The sequence below is a fragment of the Peromyscus eremicus genome, chromosome 2, assembly GCF_949786415.1.
Source record: "Peromyscus eremicus chromosome 2, PerEre_H2_v1, whole genome shotgun sequence".
In the NCBI taxonomy this organism is placed as follows: domain Eukaryota; kingdom Metazoa; phylum Chordata; class Mammalia; order Rodentia; family Cricetidae; genus Peromyscus; species Peromyscus eremicus.
In genome coordinates this window covers 99,911,938-99,929,794 of record NC_081417.1, presented here as the reverse complement: position 1 = coordinate 99,929,794, position 17,857 = coordinate 99,911,938, and the positions used below count along the sequence as shown (strand labels likewise).

General features: G+C 39.3%; 1 protein-coding gene across 2 annotated transcripts in view; it reads left to right on the top strand.

Annotated features, from left to right (window-relative positions):
- The window catches only part of Bnc2 (basonuclin zinc finger protein 2), a 407,276-nt gene that overhangs the window by 11,309 nt on the left and 378,110 nt on the right, over positions 1-17,857 (top strand). The window lies entirely within an intron of this gene.

Sequence of the window (17,857 nt, the reverse complement as noted above, 5' to 3'; positions counted from 1 at the left end):
AGAAAGAGAGAGCGAGAGCAATTGGAGAGACGGATGAATTTAGATATGTTTATTGATGACACATCAATAATGAGTGTGGGCCACCAAAATGTTTTAGAAATATTATGAAATTGTGGTTCTGAGGTACTGATATGGCGGAGGTATAAATCATTCTTTTTTCATGCTTGGTGTCAAACCCAGAGTGGTGGGCATGGGAGATAAGAGTTCCGTTACTCAGATGTGTGCCTAGACCAACATTATAAGTCTTAAGAGCCAGCTGGTGGATGTCTGCTTACTATATGTAGAATAACTAACTCACTGGATGTTTTACATGAGCCTTTAGGCCAGTGTTTCTCAACCTGTGGGCAGTGACCCCTTTGGGGCGTCTGATGGCCCTTTCACAGGGGTTACATTTCAGATGTCCTGTATATCAGATATTTACTGTGATTCATAGGAAAATTACAGTTACAAAGTAGCAACAAAAATAATTTTGTGGGTGGGGGTCACCACAGCCTGAGGAGACCCTATTAAAGGGTTGCTGTGTTAGGAGGTTGAGAACCACTGCCTTAGGCAGTTGAGAGCTGGCCGATTAGAATAAGAAAAGCTCTTCAACTGTTCCGTGGTTTTTATGTTCAAGTTCTGTATCCTGCCCAGGTGTGTGTGCTCTAGTTGCTTTGTTTTGCAAAGTTTAGCTCAAAATTTATAGTTTTTTTTTTAGTCTTGTTTTGTTTTGAGACAGCTACAAAGTTGTTATGTAGCTGAGGCTGGCTTGGATCCTCGAATCCTTTTGTTTTTATCTCCTGAGTGCTGGTATTACAAGGTGTCCACTACTACTCCTCCCCCCTTTCCATTTCAGTCATTTTAGAAGGTAAAATTGAACCAGTTTTTGTGACACTTTGGTGCTGCAGGTTTTATGCATAAAAGTCGAAGCTATAACCCTAACATTGAACAACATAAAATACATTACAGGATAAATACCTTGAAAGAATAACCATAGTGTGAAGTTGGCCTTTGGTCTTCAATGCTACAGCTAGAAACATGGTTTCTTCAGTCTTCTTTAAAAACAACCTTTCCTTTAGTGGCTCATCTTTTTTTCCACTGACTGAGAGGTGAGAGTAACAAGCACACACACGCGCGCGCACACACACACACACACACACACACACACCCCTGTGCATGTGAGGTATGGGAGTAAAAGGCACACATACTTGTAGATGTGAGGGGTGGGAGTAAAACACACATACACACATACACACATGCACACACCTGTGTGTGTATGCCATGGGGACGTGTATAACTGTGTATCCTATGATTTAAGTAGGTGTCAAATTATAATGCAAATGTTGCTTATTACTTTGTTAGTTTGAAATTTGATCAGAGGCCATGAAGGATGGCCATGGGAGTTGTGAGTTCTTCCTCTCCGATAGGGAGAACTTTGTGTTGATTGTAGGGCACACTCTGGCTCCTCTCCTAGGCCTAGTGCCTAGGTAAAGAATTTCAACAGCCTTTACCCCTCTTGCATCTTTTTCTGCTTCCCATTCTCTCGATGATTAACAGATCCTTTATCTTTAGCTATGTTAATATTCTCAAGTAGATCTTAGTCAGTTGTTCCAGGATGTACTTGGGGTTTTTGTGGAGGATGGGGCTGTCTGATTTTTCAAGACAATTTCTCCGTGTAACAACAGCTCTAGCTTGGCTGTCAGGGAACTTGGAACTCACAGAGACCAGCATGTCTCTGCCTCCTGAGTGCTGAGATTGATGGTGTGCACCATCACCGCCCAGTTGGGATCTACTTGTTAAAGTGACTGCATCTGTTAAGGTTTTTTTAGGGGTTTGATGCAGATAGCAATCCTCATTCCACTCATTTAAATTGCTTGGAGAATATTTCATGCTGCTTCTCTCTGCAACCTGGTGTATGTACATGGTAGGTGAACATGGAGACAGGCCGTAGGCCAAGACTGCAGTCTGGGGGAAGAAAGAAATACATCATGTTAAAAAAATAAAAAGGCTTGGGTATAGTTAGACACTGAAGAAAGCCACTCTATCCCAAACCTCACAGGGAAATGTCGTGCTCTGACAGTGACCTTCTAGTTCGGTGGAGTCAACTGCTTTTGGTGCTGGTGTGAGGTGTGTCCTGCTTTTGTTTTCTGGTTCTCTTCCCCCTTAAAAGGTTTGAGTCAGCATTAGATGCTGAAGTATTAGATACTAACACTAAAGCTACACTAAGAGTGTTGCATACTGTGTGATGTCTGACTTCCAGTGTATTGTTTTATGATTAACACAAGATGAAAAAGGGAAGGCGATGCTCTGTCATTTGATATCAGCACTTCTTCATTAGCGCTACTTAGTTTTAACCTTCAGCCCCTCATTCCTTTATGAACCCTCTGTGGAGACAGACATGTTATGAGAAGAGAAGGGGAGAGATAAGACTCAGAACATCCACTTGATAGCAACCTGCAAGACGGAAGTTGGTGGAGCCGTCCGTTTTCATGGTTCCCCTAGGAACATCTCAGTTTTATTCTTAGTTTTAGGCCGTGTGGATGTTTCAGAGCAATCATAGTAAAAGTGAGACTTTTTTGTTTGCTTAAAAAGGTTTCTTACACTTGAAATTTTACATTTGAGCTGGGTGGTGGGGGTTGCATGCCTTTAATCCCAGTAATTGGGAGGCAGAGGTAAGTGGATCTCTGTGAGTTTGTGAACAGCCAGGTCTACATAGAGAGTTCTAGGACAGCCAGGGCTACACGGAGAAACCCTGTCCCAAACAAATAAACAAACAAAAATAATAACAATTTCCATTTGAAAAAGGGTGCAAGTAGAAGATTAAGTGGGGTGGGTAGAGGAGAGAATGAAGAGATTGTTTAGGTGATGTGGAACACTAATGAAATGTAATTAGAAAGATACACTGAAGAACTGAGATGTAGCCTGCTGGGAGCACCCAGTGCCTAGCATGCAGTAGGCCTTGGAATTAGTCAATCATTAAAAAACAAAACAAAAACCAGGGAAACTAAGAGCAGTTGAAATAAGTGCCACTTCATAATTTTATGGCCTTCTCCAGCACTTCTTTCTCAGGACCCCGCCTCTCCAGTCTTCTTCCCCTTCTGTGTCTCTTCCTGATTGTGTTCTGGGCAAGTCCTCTCAGGTGGCCCTGCTCTCTGGTTGACACTCAGGTTCTTCATTGACAGCTTCTCCTGCCACCATCCTGCCGAAGACACAGCATCTGCTGTGCAGGAGTCTTGAGTTTGTTGAGTGCTGCGTTTAAGAATGTATCACCATATCCCTATGGGATTTCCAAGTCTTCAGTTAGAGTATTCATGTGTGGGACCCTTGATATTGTGCTAACATACTAGAAGATAGCTGAGCTATTTTAGTGACTGCAAATGTTAACTGGTTGGTCTGTTTTGGTGTAATCTGGGCTTTGGATTAATCTTTTAATTGTTTTCCCCATAATTTTGAGTAGCTTAGACTTTTAAAATGAAATATTGTTGATTTCTTTGTGTTTCCATGATTTAAATTTCTAGAAACAACTTTATTGAGATATAATACACGTACCAGACAGTTGAGGGCTGTGACCTTTGCTACCACTTTGCAACTCCAGTTACAATTTTGAAGTACTTACAGGAGAATAAACTGATGATTTATGTAGTATTTGCAAGGCAGTGTATTTGGGCACTGATTTTAAATATCCTCTTAAGTGAGATAAAATTGTATAATAGAGGCTTGGGTAGTTAAAAATTCTGGCATTCAGGAGGTAGAGGAAGGAGGATCAGGAGTTCAAGGTCATCCAGGGCTACATGAGAGCCTGTCTCAAAAAGAAAAAAATCGTTACCTTCGAAGAACTTTAATGAGGTGTCTGATAAGATCCATAAACCTGAATGAAATATTGAAGTAATTAATGTACTAATGAGTATTCTAGGAAAAGTTGAAAACCACAAATAAGCAGATACATATACTGTTTTTGATAAATTAGTTATCCTAGAAGATCATATAGTAATGATGCCATAGCTATAAATGCTTGCCTTTGAGCTATTCATTTGAAATTGGTGTTAGGCACCCCATGTCTAATTCTTTTAAGTCTTTTTATGCTATCAAGATTTCTATAAACTAAGTTTTGGCTCTGAATCATTCAACAACATAATGAATTTGGTTGATGATAAAGTAATATTCCATTTTTTATAAGAAAAGGCAAAATTAATTTTTCAAATTCAGTTAATAAGTTGACTTAGAAAGTAGTCATAAATGGTGAATCAGACATTTGAGCAATGGTAATGTTGGAAGAATGGTAGTCTCTTGAGGTGTTAGCATTCATATTGGCTCTTTCCCCCTACAATTTTAAGAACTTTAAATCCATGAAAAAAGAAAAACACTTAGCTTTGTAAGAACTGATGTGAGATTTTATGCAGATCCAGAATCACATATACATACATGCATGCTTATTGCATCATTCCATTGACCAAATTGTCATTTTATAGACTTGTATAACCAACTCTCATGTGCCAAACAGTTGATGGTTCTATTTTAGGGTAGATTTTATGAATTTAGAGAGAAAATGTTACCCTGCGTGGCCTCTGAAAGCTTCAGAGAGTGTAGGGACAGAGTCTTGCTGAGTAGTTGAGGCTGGCTTGCAACTCAGTTCTCCTGCTTAACCTTTCCAAGTGTTGGGATATGGGTGAGTGCTACCACACCAGGCTAAGAAAAGTTTTAAGTGGAATGTGAGATTGCAAGGGTGCCCTGTGACATTAAACAGTTTTAGGTTCAAAGTAAAAGCTGACACATAAACCTGCATTGTATATTTTCTCTTAGTTGAGCAAATCTGTGTGTTGTGCATAAACAAATACTGGTGACATTAGGAAGGTAAGAGCTAGGGAAGTACAAATTTGTTCAAATATTTTTGAGGCTGAGTTTTTCATACTGATACTTGACTCAAGTAAAAATAAAGGCAGTTATTTAAGAGGAAGACAGTTTTATTGTTTGTGCTTTAATACATAGGGAGTGTATGTGTGTGTTTGTGCACATGCCCATGCATGTAGATACCCATGCCTGTTCATGTGTATGTGGGGGCCAGAGGCTGGCATCCAGTCTTCCTTTGTTGCTTTTCTTTTAGAGATAGGGTCTCTGACTGAACTGGAACTCCCAGTTGGCTAGAGAAGCTGGCCAGCAAACACCAGGGCTCCCTCTGCCTCCACCTCTTGGCATTTGGATTACGGATGTGTGTTGTCACACCAGTGTGTTGCATGGGCACTGCAGACCTGAATTTGGGTCCTCACGTTTACACAACAAGCACTCTACCCAGCGAGGCATTTCTTCAGTCCCTTGCTTTTTGTTGTGTTTTCTTTTCTTTTCTTTTTTTTTTTTTTTAAGCACCTGTAGATTGTAGTTTGACGGAACACATCCATTTCTCTGTATGACTTCCTGGGTATCCATGAAAAGCCTTATTGATGGAAGGATGAATGGTGGTTTGTTTTTGTAATGTGAGCATTGTGAGGCTGAGGCAAGAAGATTACCAATATTTTGAAGTCAGCCTGGGCTACAGATTGAATACCAGGCCATATTGGACCAGTGTGAGACATTGCCTCAAAATGAAAGACATTATTGTTAGGGCCATTTGGGCCAAATTATGGTGCTATACTTTCTTTCACCTTATCCTACTGTCTCTCTTAATAGTATAAAATACTAATTTGGCATGGAATCTACAGATCTTGGAATCATTTTATTGTTATAAAATAGAAAAGCAATTTTCAAAATTCACATTTTTTGTTTTTTTGAGTCACATCCTTCTTAGAAAATGGATGGATATTTTTTTTGGGGGGACTGGAAGCTCAAGAAATAAAAATAAATAAGTAAATTTAACTCTAGGAAACATAACTTTACATTCACTTCTTTCGAACTTTATCTGAAATGTTGGACTTTTTGTATCTATAAAAATGCTAAGACACTCATGTTGGAAGTAATGTTAGTGTTGTTTGTTTCATATATATAGATATATATATGCTGTATATTTGTTTTTCCTTTTAGCCAAATCTCACATTCTTTTGTAAAACTTCTCTAGTAGGCTTCTGACACAGTTTGCGATGGATGGGAGGGCTCTGCAGGCCTTATTTTAAGGTGGTAGGCTCTGCTGGACCAAAACCTGAGGGCATAATTAACAGTGTCTTTGGAGGGACCATGTGTGCTGACTTCATGGACCATTTGGCCTACAAGATGGGATTTAGTTCATAATTCATTGTCATGTGCTGTACTCCTGTGGGAGTGTAAGGCCTAGCTGCTTTACATTGAGTAAGTTCTGAATGTTTTATCTTGTTCCAGGGTGGGTTATTATACTCGAGAATGCACTTAATTACAAGCTTTATGTTTCTAACATCCATTCAGCACACCCCCTCTTCCCTGCACCTGACTTCATCTATGGGATTTCATTTGCAGGTTGAGCATAGTATGGTTTGGGGGAGTCTGGAGTTGTCAAATTTGAAATCTGCTTCATAATTTTGTGTGTGTGTGTGTGTGTGTGTGTGTGTGTGTCTTCACCTTGGCATTTTGGATTTTTTCTACTTAAAATGTATGTATTAGTATTAACTTATCAGCCAAACGAACTTACATTTGATAAAAATTCTCAGGAAGGAGGCATCATTTAGAGTGATTGGTAATCTCAGAATGTTCTTAGTCAGAGTTTGTGTGCTGTACCTGCCTGTGTTGTCAAGTGTGGAAGCCACAGGTCCACGTGGATATCTTCGTCTGTTGCTTTCCCAGTTAGTTGTTGAGACAAGGTCTCTCCCTGAACCTGGAGCCCACCCTTTCCACTAGCTTCCCTGGCCTGGCACCCGTGGGATCCACTTGCCTCCACCTCACGGCAGCGAGGTTGCGGATGTGCACCTCCACAAGCTGTCTCTTCCACGGGTGCTGGGGATCCGAACTCATGGAGGTCTTGATGCTTACACAGCAGGCACGCTGTCCACTGAGCTGTCTCCCCAGCCTTAGTAGTCACCGAGTCAAGTCACTTACGAAAGGGTGCTTTGCAACACTTTTGCTTTTTGGGATGGGACCCCACTATGTAGCCTTGGCTGGCCTATAATCACTATGTAGACCAGGCTGGCCTTGAACTTGTGGTGGTAATGGCTTCTACCTTCATCCTGGGATTATACCTCAGCTCAGATACATTTTGATCTTTTTAGTTTTTTTATGATTTTTATCAAGGATTAAAAATCTTAACTGGTCATGATTTACTGCTAGTTTTTTTGATATTCATGTTTTATTTAAGAAAAATTGTTTTTGCACAGTGCTTTTGGTCTGGGGGGGATTTTCATATATCTCAGACAGACTTTGTCAAAATTAAATCACGTTGCCTCGTGTATTTTATTTTCAAGATTTTGTTTTATTCGTGATTGAGAAACCTGTAATTAGATTATCAGAATTTTCTAAATGCATTTGGTCACTGTGCATCTTCTTTAGAAGACAAATCTTTTTCCTAATGTATTTAATTCTTTATTTGTGTAAGTGTGTGGGTGCATGGGAGTCGGTTTCTTTCAATCATGCAGGTCTCAGACATCAAACTCAGGTTGTCAGCCTTGGGGGCAGGTACCTCTACTCACTGGACAATCTCACCAGTCCTGTTCCTTTTTTTTTTTTTTTTTAAATCAAATGAACTTTATTAAGCAAACTTTTTAATTTGTAAGGCTTTTAGAAAGGGGGGAAAGAGTTGGTAGGGCTTTTTTTTTTTTCAATTCTCCTGAGAATTCTTTAAAGAGATGTTTATACAAATCAAATATGCTTATAACTTAAAAGAAATAATTTGATGTGGCAAGTTTTCAGTAATAATAATGAAGAAAGTATATACACACACTCCCTAACCTTTCTTTGAGTCTTGGCTTTAAGGCCTCTGTCATATAATAGCAAAGCGTTGTTCTGAGCTGTGTGTGTTGAAACATGCGTGCCTGTCCTGATGTCGGAACTAATTATATCTCTTCCATGCGTACCTCTAGTCAGTGGAAGTAGACCTACCACAGCATGTGTTTGAACTTTTAGTTGTATCTGGAGGGCCCGCTAGAGAAATGAAGTTTTCTACCACGTAGCAGCTTAACACTATACACAGATACTTCATTTTAAAAACATACTATATACTTCATGTTTTGCAGAAATAGTGTACTTTCAGGGGGAAAAGTTTTTGTTGTTTTTCCTTTTACTGAAAGTAGATTCTTGTAGCCTGGCGGTGGTGGTGCATGCCTTTAATCCCAGCACTCGGGAGGTAGAGCCAGGCAGATCTCTGTGAGTTCAAGGCCAGCCTGGTCTACAAGTGAGTTCCAGGACAGGCTCCAAAGCTACACACAGAAACCCTGTCTCGAAAAAGCCAAAAAAGGAAAAGAAAGAAAAAAAATAGATTCTTTTCTCATTCCCTTTCAGTCTCATTAGAAAAGAACAGGATTCTAAGAGATAATAATAAAATATAACAAAATAAAATACAATAAGATAAAACTAAGACTATCCCATTGAAGTTGGGCAAGACAAGCCAACAGGAGGAAAATGTCCTAGAGAAAGCGTAAGAATCAGAGACCTGCTTGTTCATACACTCAGCAGTCCCACACGAACACCAAACTGGAATCCATAATATATTCCCAGAGGCCCTGGTGCAGACCCTGTGCTCGCCTCTTCGGTCTCTGTGAGGTCATGTGAGCTTTGCTCAGTTGCTTTAGAGGGCCTCGTTTTCTTGGTGTTTTCAGTCCCCTCTGGCTCTTACACTCTTTCCACCTCCTCTTCCACAGGGCTCTCCACGCCCTGAGGGGAGGGATTTGATGGAGATATCCCTTTTAGGACTGAGTATTCCAAGGTCTCTCACTCACCCTCTGTGTAATGTCTGGCTGGGGGTATTTGTTCCCATCTGCTGCAGGAGGAAGCTTCCCTGATGATGGCTGAAGAAGGAACTGATCCTCTGTGGTTCTGCAGATTGTAGCTTGGTTATCGTTGACTTAACAGCCAATATCCACATAGAAGCGAATACATACCACATGTCTTTCTGGGTCTGGGGAAAAAGTTGTAGCAGTGAAGAGATTTTAGTTGAACTGAAAAGCACATCTGCCCTTACTGATAATTATACACCGTATCAGCTGACTTGGGTGTTTTATCTCTGAACTGGGAATTTACAGCTCAGCATGAGTGAAATTTTGTGGAATTTATTTTCCCTTGAAGTTTTTCAAAAGATTGACTTGTAGAAAAGACTGAATGCAGTGATGGTCACTTGCTCGTCATGGTGGACAATAGTTTGATGTTTATTCCATGAAAATGCTCCAAGGAGAGTTTTCACAGCCTAATTTAGAAATTCTGTCTTGGACATGCTTATGACTAGAGCAGTAAACGTTTGTTATGTGCACCAGCATGTATGAAAACCTGTGTTCCTTGTACATGCCTGCTGAAAGAGAACTTCACCAGGTCTTAGTCTCTGGAAATTAAAGTCTGAGGACCGGGAGCAGTTAATGCTGGTGATGGTTTGTGGTGGTTAGCATTACACTGTGCTGGGTGGTGATTGTACTCTGTGGCTCTCAAGAGATTCCAGACAGAACTTGGTTAAGAATAGGCCACAGAGTCTGTGACAATTAAATATTCTTTATGGTGAGTCAGTGATTTTTCTTGTTAATAAATGGGCCATTGGGGCTTTGCATAGAGAAAAAGATTTTGTGATTCTGTTACTGATAATTGCTTAAGATTTAACGATGTTTTCTCTTAGGGTGTTTATTTCCTTTCATTCTTTTGCTGTAGTTGAAAATAAAATAGTGTGTGTGTGTGTGTGCATGTGAACATGTGTACTAATGTGTGTGTGTGTGCACGCATGTGGAGGCCAGAAGACAACAATTAGGCTAGGCTGGCTAGCCAGTAAAGCTCAGAGATGCTCCTGTCTGTCTCCTCAAGATGGGAAGTACAAGCACATGTCACCACACCTCCCAGTTTGAGGTCTTTGTGTGTGCAAGCCAAGTGCTTTGCCAGCCAAGCCATCCCAGAAACCTCTAAGTAAAAGTCTGAAATTATTGTCTCAGACATACCTGTCTTTAAGTTTCATGCCACATTTAAAAATCTTGCCTTGATTTTGTCCTGAAGTACCCAGTAATACCGAGGCATTGGACTAGAATGCTGTGTCCTGCAATGTGAGGTTGAAACTCCTAGTATAATTTGCAGTTTTAAAAACTGGACTCCCAGGGATTTCTTCCTAATAACAGATAAGGATGTGTACGTTGAAAAAGTTAGCTGGCCGGAGTAAAATAGCGGCAATTATTTTCTTTCTTTTATTCTACCTTTCCAGCCTGCGTCTATGAGCCTTTTTCTGTAGTATCAGTGCAGAGAGGTTTGATTTCAGGTCTAGTGAGGAAATCAGAATTCACCGCTGGTAGACTACGTGAGAGGAAGGTTAGTATCAAACTGTGGGATCCCAGCAGCCCTGTAGACAGCTGATGTCAGCCTGGCTAATAGGAGCAGCCCTGCCAGTGGACTGTGGAATCCCAGGGGCTGGGGATGCTGAGACTTGCTGGGTGCTGAACTGGGGATGCATCGCCTTCCACAGGGAGTTGGAAATCTTAAGAGATGTTTTGTTCGTCACAGATGACTGGACTGGGGACACCTGCTGCTGTTGAGACTAATGACACTGACTGGTACAGAGGCTTTATACACAATGATGAAGTCAGTAAGACCCGCTATTTGGGATCACTGGACGATTAAGTCATTAAGAAAATATGAAAGTTACTGGTTAAAGTAGATTTCCCCAGAATTCTACCTAACAACAGCCTTCCCTGAAGAAGAAATGTTTCTGTTTCTTTAAGCTTCTTCCCAAGTGGAACTCCGAATTCCACTTCCTAACATTCTTGAGCAAATCTGATTTGTAAAGGCATATGGATAGTTTATATACTTGGCACACTAAAAATATTTAGTCATAAGCCAACAAATCAAACCCAGATATACTGATTTATGCAAATGCCTATCATATTCTATGTCAGTGCTTGGTAAGTTAGCATGTTATAAGTGCACTAAAACTCATGCCTTTAATTATAATTTTAAAATATTGTGAGAAATTGCTAACCTGTAAGTGTATATATTTGAGCTAGTAAAATAACTTCCTAATAAAGATTACCACCACCTCTGTAGAGCTTTCACATGTTCAGTGCTGCTTGGACAAGACCATTTGTTTATAAATCATTAATTCAGAAGTAACTAACTGCTACACTGTTTAGTGTCTTCCTTTACACCAGGGTTTCTCAACCTTCCTAATGCTACAACTCTTTAATACAGTTCCTCATGTTGTGGTGACCCTAACCAGAAGATTATTTTCATTGCTACTTCAGAGCTGTAATTTTGCTGGTGTTAGGAATTGTAATGTAAATACTTGTTTTTAGGGGGTCATGACCAACAGGTTGGGAATCTCTGCCTTACACACAGCTGTAGTCTTACCTAGTGAATTTAATACAGCACAGGAGTGTTTAATAAAACACATTTAGTTCATAAGAGTTTTATTTATGAAGAAGAAACATAAACATGTATATTAGTGAACAGCTTTACAATGATTTTAAGTGACAACTCAGTACTGTTAGAGGACACATGGACACCTTGCCTTTTGGCTTTATAATAAAGGGAATGATGTCTTTGGAGCTAACGAAGATCCAAATTTGAATATTGATTCTTCTACTGAGAGAGGTATAGTCTTCAGAACATTGCTTAATCTGTTTTTACATGTGGTTTAAAAAAAACATGTAACAGAATTTACCCTAAAATTTAGTGTATGTCATTCCCTCACTATAATGTTATACATCTACATTGTCTTAAAAAAAACTTTAATTTTGAAATAAGTTCAGGGTCATAGGAAGGTTAGAAAAATGGTACAGGGATTTTCTAAATGTTCTTCACCTGGATTACATATCCAATTAGTTTTCATCAAGATATAATCATATACCATAAATTGGATCATCAAAGTCCAGAGTCAGTAGTGGTTTAGTTTATTCACAAGATTATAGAATCATCAGTACTATTTAATTCTAGTAAGTTTTTTTGTTTGTTTGTTTGTTTTTTGTTTTTTGTTTTTTCGAGACAGGGTTTCTCTGTGTAGCTTTGCGCCTTTCCTGGAACTCACTTGGTAGCCCAGGCTGGCCTCGAACTCACAGAGTTCCGCCTGACTCTGCCTCCCAAGTGCTGGAATTAAAAAGGCGTGCACCGCTGCCGCTGCCGCCGCCACCACCACCACCACCCGGCAAGTTTTTTTTTATACCCATCTTTTAACTCCTGCTCAGACTCGGATATCTTTTGCTTTTGACCAATTTTCCTTCCTTCTATAACATAGGTATAATAGTATTTATACTTGAGTATTTTGAGATAATATACATGAAAATGTATATCATGGTATCTGTCTAATGCAAGAGATAAGGATCCCTTAGTTTCTTGTCCTTATAGGTACAAAATATCATACTTAAATTTACAGGAGTTATTCTGAGGGATGTGATGCCAGTTTAAGTGAAAATTCTTGTACTAGTTTAGCAGACATACAATATACACGATACTAAACACACACACACACACACACACACACACACACACACACACACACCCAGCATGAGTTAATGAGTTGAAATAACATAAAGTGAAGCAACTTTCAAATTTTCAAAAAAATATGCATTAAGTAATATTTTATATAAATAAATATGGGAAATACATCTCTTGCAATGGATACTTGTATGTAAGTCTAAGCACTGACTTTTTTTTATTTGGAAGTATTTTGTCTTTTTGGATACATTTTCTAAGTTCATTATTTAAACATTTTCAAATTTTGTCTTTCTGAGTTTAAAACATGGTGAGAGCTACTCTACTCATTGTGTGAGTGTCACAGACATGCCATTGGAGAGAGAAAGACACAGCAGTTGTTGGTCATCATGATATTAAACAATCTCCTTTTTTTTTTTTTGAGACAGGATCTATGTATCACAAGTTAGCCAAGAACTCTTGATTCTCCTGCCTCAGTCTTCTGAATATAAGAAATACCTTTTTTTTCTGTTTTTGTTTTTAAAATAGGATGAGTAGTATGAAAGCTTCTGGATGTCAGCTAATGGCTTAGGGGTGAATGCTAGGTTAAGTGGGCAGTCGTTAAATGCATGGATTTGAAATGACAATAAGTTATTTCCCGTTTAATGCCAGGGACATTGACATTCTCTAAAATCAAAGTAATTAGGAGCGTAGGGATCTACCACAATGAAATTGGTAAGAGGTTAAATGATGGAGACATGGAGAGATCAAGGAACACTAAGGGGCTAGGGTATGTAAGAGAAGCATTCCAGATAGACACTGTGGTATGGACCAGAAGGCACGGGTCTGGGTTTTTTCTAACCGAGACTGTCACCAACTAGCTTTTTGATCTTTGTGACTTCTTTGGAACTTCTTTTGTGCTCCTTATCTGAGGGTAGACTAAATTAAAGATGGAAAACAGACCAGATCTTCATCAGTATTGATGGATTGGCAATGGTGTTTGAGACAAGAATTTTGAGACTGTGCCTACAGACATTGGGAAGGAGGTCTGGGGAATACTCAGCACTTTCTGATGACTGATGGTGGGACTGTGATTGCTGGCATGCATGTGTGTAGGTATATGTACCACATTTGTTGACTAAGCAATTTGCAAATCCTTTTCTACTCAAAATGCATACCACAGATAATGTTTTTCTTGGATATAGAGTTGGGTGGATCATCTAATCATCCTTTGTACTTCTCACTGAGAGAGAAATACAGAGTAGATGCTAAGAGACAGGCATATAGTGATGGTTGTAAGAAGAAATGACGTGGTTGTTTCCAGAAATAAAGGGTACATGCATGCTTAAAATAGGCTCACCTGGGATCCTTTTATAACCTGCAGATAAGATTAATCAAACCTGATCAGTCCCTTCAGAAAGGTTGTCATTTAATGAAGTACTTAATTAAAGATCATTGCTTAATATTTGATGTAGGGAATTTATTTCTAATCTAGGGTACTGTTCAAACCAAGTTGTATTTTGGGTGGTGTTTTAGTATTACACAGAAGGAAGGCTGATAAGAAAAGGAGGGATGAGGTGTAGCTTTTACTATATTAATACTTAGCAAAAGCCAAACTTGTCATTGAAAGATGCAGAGTCCTCAGTGACTGGTACTAGTTCTGATTGGCTCAGCAATATTGAAAACAAATAAGATTGCCATCAGGTACATATTCCATATATAAACTGTTGGAGAATTATTGTTTGACTTTAAAGGAAAGAATCCCTAAGCTTCTGGTGTCTTTTATATAAGAGCATTATCTATATTTAGTCCAGTGTGTTAGAAGCTGTATATTTCAATGGCTTTTCTGCATTAGTCCTTTGTACAAGGAGGGACTTATGTAAGAATTAAGTTGTGTTAGCTCACCTCCACAGACTAGCAAAATTACTAGTTTTCCTTCATGTGTGTTCTGTAAGAAATTATATGTGGCAGCCACATCTGTGGTACTCATAGGCCAGTACAATAGCCTTTTTGTATTTCTTTGTATCTGTCTCAGCCATCAAGATTGTCCCCTGGGGTAGGAGTCATGTTTTATTTATGTTTGAATCACCAAACCTAGCATAAACCTGGAATATGACAAGTATTCTGTAAGTGTTTATTTAATAACCAAAATACCATTTTGCCTAAGAGCAGCCATGAACTATCTACTGGTGAAGATAATATCCATTCTGAAGCATAAATTGCAGAATCTGTAAATACACGAGCCCTTCACCATGGTATATTTTGTGGTGATTGGGTTTTATGCATAAATGATTTTGCTTTTTGGAGGCTGAGTCTTACTTACCTTGTTAGCCCCAGCTGGCCTGAAACTCAATGTGTAGGACAGTGTGGCCTTGACTGTGGAGCTATCTTGCCTCTGCCTTGGAATGTTGAGACTGCAAGTGTGCACCATTCATGCCCTGCCTGTAAGTTGTATTACTTTGCACTGTTTTCCTGTTAAGGGATATCTAGAATAAAACTATCAGTAGAGATCTGGGCATGAAAAAAATTTCCAAACAAACAGTTATGGTTAAAAATAAGTGGTAGGCTGAAACTTGTGTACAGTATACAACTTTTATCATGTGGGCCTCATTTAAGTGCACAAAACATCTTGTAGCCTGGACCGTTAGGCTTGAATGCCACAGAAGACATGGAGCTGGGTAGGGCTTGGCGTCTGCACCAGCTGGTGCCTCTCTACAGCTGGTACCTTTACACTGTAGGTCATAACGTCCAGCAAACAGAGCAAAGGTGACTAAATAGAGAAGCTGCACTTGCAGTGTGGCTGCAGAGGTGGTGATCACAGGAGGGGGGTGAGGACCTCAGGGGTCCTGGAATCAGCTTAGATGCGGCTCTGATGTCCTGGCTGTCTGCATTTGCAGCGGTATAAGAAAAGGGTCGTGGATGCTGTAGCACAAGGACATATAGTCGTGTGTTCTGAAATGCATCAGATACTGCAGTTCTGAAGTCTTGTTTATCTCATCTGCAGCTGTCATTTTAGGACCCCCATTACCAGGCCTTGCCTTGGCCTGTCAATAGGAAACACTCAGCAGTGCCCCAAGAACCTTCCCATCCTGTGAAAGCAGGGTTTTCTACGATTATATTTTATTATGTTTTAGTTTTATATGACTGAGAAATTATCTGAGGGTTAATATTTAGCTCTAGTAATATGAAAAAGAGCAAAGTTTTGTAAACCCTTTGTTAATTCTCCAAGCTTCTGAACATTTTAGAATTTAACTCTGGTGTTTTCTGTTCTATGAACATGGATAGTGGGGGAGGCAAATTACGGTATGATGAAATTTTTTTGGTAGAGCCAAAAAATTGGTGCATGTAAGCTGAACAGTTGTAGTTGGTAATATATGTGGCTTGCTATCAGAATTCTGTGGACAGTCCAAAGGACTTTTCTGAAGAAGCCCAGATGCATTTGCATCTGTTTCTTTGTCCTTCTCTTTCCTTTTCTTTCTTTTTTTTTTTCCTTTGAGATTGGCCCTTCTCTTTAAAACAGGAAAGAAAATGATCAGTTAGACTTTATTGGATTCGCTAATAATCAACTTTAATAATTATTTCACTTTAGCAGTTGATTAACAATCTGTTTCTCTCTGTGTCTCGCCTCACCTGCTCTGAGACAGTCTGGCTGTGTATAGTCCCATTGGCCGGAGCCCTGTAGTAAGTAGTCCTGCTCTTCAGCCTCCCCAGTGCTGGAATTATAGGTGTTTAATTTTCATTCCTGACGACTTTGGTGAGAGTTCATTTAGAACCTGGGAGAAATTGACTGAGCAGAATTGAACTTCATAAGAAATGAAACGTTAAATTACATTCTCGAATTGGTTTTTCTAGATCTTTTTTTTTTTTTTCCTGGAAGAAATAGCTTAGCCAAAGTTTCTGAAGAATCAAGGTTAAATTTGAGATTATTTTACATTCATGAAGATATTATTGCTTGAGCCTCTTTTGAATCTGCACATACAACTTTGTGTTACTGATGATCCACATCCTATACATATTCGTCTCCAACTTTAAAATATGACCTGGATTTCTTTGTTCAAATCAGAGCAAATTGTTTCTGAAAGCAGGGTCATGAGGATACCTCGAGTGACCACACACTTGGCCTACAAAGGAAAAGACATTAGGGAGTGGGGGGATCTATGCCTTTGGTCCCCCAAATCCTAATCTGGGAACCATTAGCAGGGTCATCTTGCTGTGAGGTGTGTTCACAGTGTGAGAGGCAATTTCTAAAGCTGCTAAGACCAATCCCTGTAGAGTTTAGAGATTAAACTCTCCACCTTGTGTTATAACCAGATGAAAGTGATTATGTCTTGCCGCGTGCTGAGTGGGGTGAAATAGATTTCTAGTGCCAGGATTCTTAACTAGGTTGGGGTGGGTGCTGCATTTTCCTGAAGACTTCCTGGGTTGAAAGCTTTATCCTATTAGAGTAAGTCTCAAAACTGGTAAAGCTGGAGAAAACAATACAACTTTAGACACCAATTCTAAATCTTCCACTAACCTAAATCTGTGTTTCTTGGCAAGAGTTGTAAATCTCATAGTTAAAATGTGATACTGTTGCTGTGCCTGGCACATGCTTGTTTCTGTAGGTAGATGTTAAGCAAATAATAATAATAATAATAATAATAATAATAATAATAATAATGAAAATAATAGTACTAATAATATAAACACAGATAGAGTTGAGCCTGTTTCTTCTGTGAATTACAGATAATAATAGTACCTAATTTGTGGGTTTATTGGATGAGGTTAAATCAAATTGAAGTAGAATCTGAATCAGACTGAAAGTATCAAACAGTTTTGATTAATAACATAGAAAAAGCAAGCAATGTTTGCCGCTTATAAAGTTGTTCTTACTGACATATCACCCATATGAATTTTTTCTCCATTTGTGTAGAAGGGCAGTGTTGACCATTGTATACACTCAGTTCTTTCAATATCATGAAATTGGTGTTAGTAGTAGTATGAAGCCAGTATAAATAAGACATATGGACTAGACTTTTTTTTAAATTTTAAATTTAAATGAGTTCTGTGACTTAACTCGCTCTCAAAGAATGTTGAATTCCACATGAGAGCAGTAGACCAACACGAATGTGATGGCCAGAAATGTACTACCTGTTGCAGAAAATCTGTTGAAAACATAGCTGACAAAGGCTGTGTGAAGAATCCATCCCATGTGAAGTGTTCATGTGTGTCTGTGTGTAGTGTTTGTGTGAATGCCTATCACTGTGTCATACACATGTCTGTGGAAGCCACAGATCATTCATTGTCTGTTGTCTTTTTTGGCTGTGTACCTCATTTTTTGAGGCAGAGTCTCACTGAGCCCAGAGCTCACTGATTGACTAGATTGGCCAATAAGCTCTGGGGATCAGCCTGTCTGCGTCCCCCA